The sequence below is a fragment of the Corythoichthys intestinalis genome, chromosome 13 (assembly GCF_030265065.1).
Source record: "Corythoichthys intestinalis isolate RoL2023-P3 chromosome 13, ASM3026506v1, whole genome shotgun sequence".
Classification (NCBI taxonomy): Eukaryota; Metazoa; Chordata; class Actinopteri; order Syngnathiformes; family Syngnathidae; genus Corythoichthys; species Corythoichthys intestinalis.
This window is the reverse complement of record NC_080407.1, coordinates 7069493-7077674: the sequence shown is the minus strand read 5'-3', so window position 1 is coordinate 7077674 and position 8182 is coordinate 7069493.

The following is an 8182-nucleotide window of genomic DNA, read 5'->3' as shown; positions in this document are numbered from 1 at the left end:
TCAAACTTAATATTTGGTACAGAAACCTTTGTTTGCTATTACAGATACCAAACGTTTCCTGTAGTCCTTGACAAGGTTTGCACACACTGCAGCAGGGATTTTGGCCCACTCTTCCATGCAGATCTTCTCCAGAGCCTTCAGGTTTCGGGGCTGCTGCTGGGCAACACGGACTTTCAGCTCCCTCCATAGATTTTCTATCGTGTTCAGATCTGGTGACTGGCTAGGCCACTCCAGGATCTTAAGATGCTTCTTACGGAGCCACTCTTTAGTTGCCTTGGCTGTGTGCTTTGGGTCGTTGTCATGCTGGAAGACCCAGCCACGACCCATCTTCAGGGCTCTCACTGAAGGAAGGAGGTTGTCAGCCAAGATCTGGCGATACATAGCCCCATCCATCCTCCCCTCAATACGGTGCTGTCGTCCTGTACCCTTGGCAGAGAAGCAGCCCCAAAAAATGTTTCCTCCTCCATGTTTCACGATTGGGATGGTGTTCTTGGGGTTGTACTTGTCCTTCTTTTTCCTCCAAATGCGACGAGCCGAGTTTAGACCAAAAAGTTCCATTTTGGTCTCATCCGACCACATGACCTTCTCCCATTGCTCCCCTGGATCATTCAGATGGTCAGTGGCAAACTTCAGACGTGTCTGGACATGCACTGGCTCCAGCAGTGGGGCCTTGCGTGCGTTGTAGGATTTTAAAACATGATGGCGTAATGTGTTTCCGATGGTTTTCTTCGAGACTGTGGTTCCAGCTCTCTTCAGGTCGTTGACCAGGTCCTGCCGTGTAGTTCTGGGCTGATCCCTCACCTTCCTCATGATCAGTGATGCCCCACGAGGTGAGATCTTGCATGGAGCCCCAGAACGAGGCAGATTGACCGTCAACTTCTTCCCTTTTCTAATAATCGCTCCAACAGTTGTTACGTTCTCACCAAGCTGCTTGCTTATTTTCCTGTAGCCCATCCCAGCCTTGTGCAGGTCTATTATTTTATCCCTGATGTCCTTACACAGCTCTTTGGTCTTGGCCATTGTGGAGAGGTTGGAGTTTGTTTGTTTGAGCATGTGAACAGGTGTCTTTTATACAGGTCTTTTAAGATCCTCAGAGAGTTCTTTGCCATGTGGTGCCATGTTGGAACTTTCAGTGACCAATATAGGGAGTGAAAGCTGTACTACAAATTTGAACACACCTGCTCCCCGTGCACACCTGGACCTGGTAACACTAACGAGTCACATGACATTTTGGAGGGAAAATTACAAGCAGTACTCAATTTGGACTTTGAGGGATGTAGTTTCTAAGGGATGTACTCACTTTTGTTGCCAGGGGTTTAGATATTAATGGCTATATTTTGAGTTCTTTTGAGGGGAAAATAACTCTATTATATAAGCTGCACACAGACTACTTTTCATTGTGTCAAAGTGTCATTTTGTCAGTGTTGTCCCATGAAAAGGTATACTTACATATCTGCAGAAATGCGAGGGGTGTACTTACTTTTGTGATACACCGTATGCTTCACCTGTTCACACTAAACCGCAACGTTAGCATTCCGTACGCTTAATCAGCAAAAAATAAAAATATCCCCCCCCAAAATGCGACTCATACTCCGGTGCGACTTACTTGTCAAGAATCAAGAATCTGCATTGGACTAGGTGATGATGCTGGAACTTTTGTTTGGTGCTGTTCCAGTGAGATTTACAAAGATGACTGCCTGAAGAAAACATCTAAATTCCCTCAGTCCTTGACAATATGAGGCTGCATGTCAGGCAAAGGCACTGGGGAGATGGCTGTGGTTAAATCTTCAATAAATGCACAAGTTTACATGGAAATTTTAGACAGCTTTCTTATCCCTTCAGTTGAAAATACGTTTGTCATTTTCCAAAAAGACAATGCATCATGCCACAGAGCTAAAACTGTTTAAGCATTCCTTGGAGAAAGACTCATCCAGTCAATGTCATGGCCTGCAAATAGCCCAGATCTCAACCCTATTGAAAACCTGTGGTGGAAATTGGGGGGAAAAATGGTCCACAGCAAGGCTCCGACCTGCAAGGATGATCCGGCAACTACAATCAGAGAGAGTTGGCACCAAATTGAAGAATACTCATCAAGTCCATGCCTCAGAGACTGCAAGGTGTCATAAAACCCAGAGGTGGTGCTACTAAATACTAGAGATGTGTTTTGATTGTTATTTCTTTGTTTCTAATGATTCCATTTTTTTTCTCAGAATGGAGTGATTCCATATATATTTCCCTGCACTTGCTCTATAAAAGTAACATTTACTGACCACCACATTGTTTTTATTCATTTCTTTTAGTGTTTCTGAATGCTAAAGAGTTGCACTTTTGAACTAATTTATTATTTTTTTCAAGCTTTTTATCTGAGTTTGTTCTACATGATAAAATGTCTGAGTGAGTGCTCATCCAAGACTGGTGATTCCATACTTTTTGCTAGGGGTTGTATATATTTTTTCCCCTGTTCATTGCACATTTTTGGGCTGGTGCGACTTAGTCTGAAAAATACAGTAGTAATTTTAAAAATTCACCTCATGAATATATATATTTTAAATGGGAAACATCTTCAGGCATTAATCTTCTTTTCAGAAGTATTTTATAAGCAGTTTTTTCTCCAAACAAATCCCTTAATACGCTTAATAGTTTGCCACTTTCAAGTGTCCCTTCTGTTGGGTTTAACGGTACATAACTTTCAATTACAGCACAAACGCAATCTTCATTTTTCATACTTGATAGTCCATGTTTTTCAGTATTACCTAAAATACTAAAGTACCCTTTAAGCCAAATAACATCATTGTAATGGATTCCTATTAGGGCCGGCCGCTCAGATGCACTTAGCAGGCTTTTTGTCACTATTTTTACACGCGCTCCAATACGACGCCGTGCGGATCGGCTCGAAATGGATTTGGAAAGAGCGTTACTGTCTTCGTGCGAATTTTAACAGCTGATCTGGGATATGCACAGTCTTGTAAAGATCCCGTTTTATCCCATGCACTCGGACTTTGCCAAGGAATAGTGTATAGCTTTGATTTCAGTGAATTGCAAGTCCCCCCTGCTCTGCACAGACTGGATTTAGATTTCTTGAAAAAAAAATCCTCAGAGGGGTTTCCTGGCATCTCTTTATAGGCTGCGGCCATATTCTCAGAGCTCAGCCACAGTCTGCTGCTGTTGGCCGGCGAACAGCAGCACCGCTGGACCCATTTGAAGTCCTTGAAGGCACCGTGGCAGATGTGCTCGCTCCTTTTTTTTGGCTGTTTTTTTTTTTTTATTGCAGCGGAACTCCCTTTGTCTCCTCAAATTGTTCTTTTTCACAAGAGTTCAAGGAACCACTGCGATTCCTTTATCGCTTTCTGTTGTCAGGATCACTGCATTCATCCTGTGCACGCGCGTGTGTGTGTGATTGCTTCTCCTTTGTTCTCAACACAATCTGCCTTGTGTGTCACACTTCATCCTGCCAGATAATGGAAGAAGGTGACGGCAGCATCTGAAGTCGGGAGATGAAAGGGAAGAACACACACACAATGCAAAGCTATACGCCAGTAAATATAATGATACAGAACCGACCAGGTTGCAAAATGAACTATTGCAAATGGTATGTTTATCACAGTGGTTCTTAACCAGGCTTCGAGCGAACCCCAGGTTATATATTTTGGACTTTGACGATTATTAAACTGGAGAAACTCCATACAGAACTTGAATTACAGTAATAACAGTTATAGGTCTTCCTACGAGTAAAACAGTGAAACATTCAGTACGTATGTTACGTCATACGACAGAAAAAATATATATATATATGGATGGACAATGTTTTAAAACCTCGTAGGTAACTACATCACTAAAACACAGAAATCAGTGCAGCGCAGTGGTTCCACCTAGGGGATACAATTTTTGACCAAGGTAACTACATTGGCATGACACCGGTAGGCGTACCTTATTCAATGGATGACGATCTTGGCGAAAAGGATAGCGTAAGCTAAGCCTGTCGCAATATGCAATAATTCCATTTATCGCGCGATAAATAAAAATGAAGGCGGTAATTTTTCCGCTGCGATTTATCGCCTCTGCGCGTGCGGCAGACGTGCTGTTAAAAGTTCGGATTCCTCGTTACCAACTGCGCAAAATGCATGTTCGTTCCAGGTCCAGCAAAAACTAGCGCAGGAGCCAATCATTCCCATTATATCCTATAGTTCAACATAGACCGGCCGCGTCAGTGCTCCGGAGTGACTTTGGACCATCTATGACGCGCCGGTGTTGTTGACGTGTGGGCGCTCCCGTCAGGAGTGACATTTCACGCGGGGAGGCTATTTTTCGGCACAACGCCGGATATTTACAACAAAGTCCGCCAAAACATTGTTACCGACTTGGCTGCTACGAACAACCTCCGTTTGACAACGAACAGCTAAATGAAATTAAGAGCGCTGTGCTTGTCATATGCTGGTGTTGTGTAGGAATGAGCAGACGTGACTTCAGCGGCGCTTGCTAACTTTTTTAATGCGCTCACACACTAGATATCATGAAATGGCAAACTTAGATGTGCTACGTCCCATGCCATTGGCTACGTGAGCCCAGAGTGATTATGGGACACGTAGTCCATATACTACATCGATGAATTCTAAAGTGTCATGACTGAATGGGGCTTGAGCAGGCCAAATCAATCCATACCAGTGAGTGTAGATAATGTTGCAAATATTGTTAATTCAGTATGTGACACAGATGGATTCGGACCACAAATAGGATGTCTTGCTCATGTAGTAAACCTACCTGCTAAGAGAGCTGTAGCAATCAACAGTGTGCCCTGCCTCACTTTACAAACAGTAAAGATTGTTCTCAGCACTTTGATACAAAATTTTTTCAGATCAGCAAGAAGTAAGCACATAAATATAATGCACTAAAATACATGCTTATATGATGGCAATTTAATTTTTGCTTGTTAGCAAAAAAAAAGAAAGAAAAATGAAACAAAAAAAATATATATATATTTTTTTTTTTACAGAGCATTAAATGTATTGAATCGGATCGAAAATCGTGTCCCCTGTATCGAAAATCGTACCGAACCATGACTTAACTGTATCGTTGCATCCCTATGCAACACATTGTAGAAGCTATGAAGGGAAAAGTTTTCATTTGCCAAAATGCTTGTTATTAAGTGCAATTTTTTTTTTTTTAAAACACATTTATTCTGTGTTTCTGTGCGGTATACATATTGTTGTTTTTTACTTAAGAGGCATGGTCTATCGTTTTTAGTTGTGATTTCTTAAGTATTTTTGAATTTAAGAGTAAATATTTATCGCGTTTAAATGGGTGTACTTGATCTATTAATATATACCATATTTTTCGGACTATAAGTCGCTCCTGAGTATAAGTCGATCCAGCCATAAAATGCCCAACGAAGAGAAAAAAAAACATACAAGTCGTACCGGAGTATAAGTCGAATTTTTGGGGGAAATTTACTTGATAAAATCCAACACATAGAACAGACATGTCATCTTGAAAGGCAATTTAATATAAAAATACAATAGAGAACAACATGCTAAATAAATGTACAGTGTACAGTGCATGAACAACGACATGTGAATATACTGTCCTACGTTACGGCTCGGTCCTGGCTATACAGCGAACTCCCAAAAGACAATGCTGGACGTCCGTATAATTTGCTGAATCAATTTGGTCCTCGATATCATAATGTGTTAATAATTCCACACACAAGTCGCTCCTGAGTATAAGTCGCACCCCCAGCCAAAATATGAAAAAAAACGCGACTTATAGTCCGAAAAATACGGTACTATATTCACACTGTGTTATTGTAAATTGGTTATAAAAAATTAGGGGGGCGCAATAATATCGCATATCGCAATAATTTATGAGAATAATTATCGCACACTAAAATTTGTTATCACGACAGGCCTAGCGTAAGCAGCCTGATTTGGAATTCCCCTCAAGAATGATGGGAAACAAAAAACGCTCATTTTCAACTTATTATTATAAAAATTCTTGTATGTTAATTATTCTGCTGACACTGCGTTTCGGGGTCAACATAACATGCACCCCCCCCCCCCCCCCCCCCCGCCCCAAAAGGCAAACTCCGCCTATGAAAAAAATTGCATATATTCATCTTGCCTCTTTTGTCCTTAGGTGGTTTTGGCTAAACAAAGCAAATGACTGTCTCTTAGGTGCTTAGTCACATGATCCGTTCAAAAAATAATTTTGACCCATTATAAAAGAATGTTTTTTGTTGTTTTATTGCTTACTACTTTTATAGACAAAATTTTACCAGCAAAGTCTTAATTTTAAATTCAAATAAAGGAAAGTCAATAACATGCAATGACATTTTTCGGACACCGGGTGGTGGGGGGCTATATGCCGAAGGGTTTAGTGAATCCACATGTAAACCTTGTGAGCTCCAGTACCTTTCGCAAGGTTAAGAACCACTGGTTTATCACTATTGACCGAAATTCAGAATTTTAAAAATTTATTCTTAAATCATTGGCTGCCACTGAAGCCATCCAATCAGGTTGGGGCGCAAAACAGAGCAGCAACACAAGCGAAATCTTCATGATTGGACGTCTATCTCCGTCATTGGCGGCAAACCACAGGCATTCACCGCCAACCCTTTCCCAAAAGGAGGAACACATGTTCTTTAAATGGATAGTCCCACAAATTATGACCATGTCAAGTGTTTAGCGCGATACGCTTAATTAATTCACTCTGTTTGTATTTACGACCTGATAAAGCTGACAAAAGCGCTGACCGCGCTATCCGGCAATTCCCTCACCGCCTCTTCCTTTGTTGGTTTTTTTCCATCTCCGCGCCGACGACTTTTTCCCCCCAATTACGTTAGAACATAACCTGGCCGTGCCGTTCCTGTAATCTCCTCCCTCCCCCATCCCCGTGGCGCGAAGACGCAAGCCCGGCCGCACCGCGCCTCGTCTCCGTGCCCTTGAGCGGTAATTGGTCCGATCCCTCCACGATCTGACTGGAGGGCACCGGAATCCACGGCTCCCCAATCAGCCGGCTGTCAGTCACTCTGCCAGCTAAACTAAAGCCCAGGATGGCTAACAGGCTGAGATTGGGATTTGGAGTTGGACAGGCATAAATCTGGGAGACAAGTTTGTGCTGGGCCAGGTAGTCGGGCTATTACTTGAGTGGATGACAGCCGCATCCGGGGGAAGCCCGGTATCCAATTCTGCCTGTCGCCTCAAAACGAGTTTGGGTTATTTTCCGGCAAATGTACATAAGTGACAACATCCCTGACCTAAATGAATGTTTAGTTCGGAAGCATCCAAACAAGCGGCTATCAGGTGGCAATTTTCATGGTGGCATTTTGACAGATAATTCACTTAATGCTGCCTAAATATAACAACTATCACAAGGATATAGGCTTGAAGAGCGTCGCAGTGTGTCTATTGCTGAGGCCCAGACACCAAGATTGCCTCTAGTAGAAAAAAATACTAAATGCCAGTCCAGGTATTTGTATAGCATTCACAAAAGTACGTATTGGCCCGAATATAAGACTGCCCTGATTATAAGATGACCCCCTCTTTTTCAAGACTCAAGTTTGGGGGAAAAAAAAACACTTTTTGAACACCAAGTTAATTTTTATACAGAAAATAATTACAGTACATCAGAAACAAATGATTCTAACAATATATCTGGGAGAAAAAGCATGTTATTTTGTTAAAGAGTATGACAACACCTGGGGAAATGCTAATATTCCATCATTTATCCATCAGCGCATGCCTTTTGAATTCATGTCATGCCACTTCGTGTAATTACACACATCGCAACCCCAAGAAAATTATAGAAATTAGGTCGATTGTCAAGCTAAAAGGACCCGCCCCCGAGATGCCGGAAATCTATCATATTGTGTTCGTGACGTCACTATAGGGAAACAACCGGCTCAGTGCTTAGTACTGAATGGCGGCGATGATGGCGGACAATTTTGTTTCTATTTGCAGCGACGAATCCGACGTGACGAACATTCTTCTAATGGTGACGAGGAGAGTTATGAACCTTTCTTTGGTGTTTTGGGTTATCAATTTGAGCCCAAACGAAAGCCAATGCAGCCTAATGAAAGGATCATTGAGGGGAGCAATCACACTGATGAAACACCGGCGGCAACAGAATCACCGAATGGTTTGTTTTGCATTTCTTTTTGTGAAGCTGATACACCGTGACCGCAAAATAA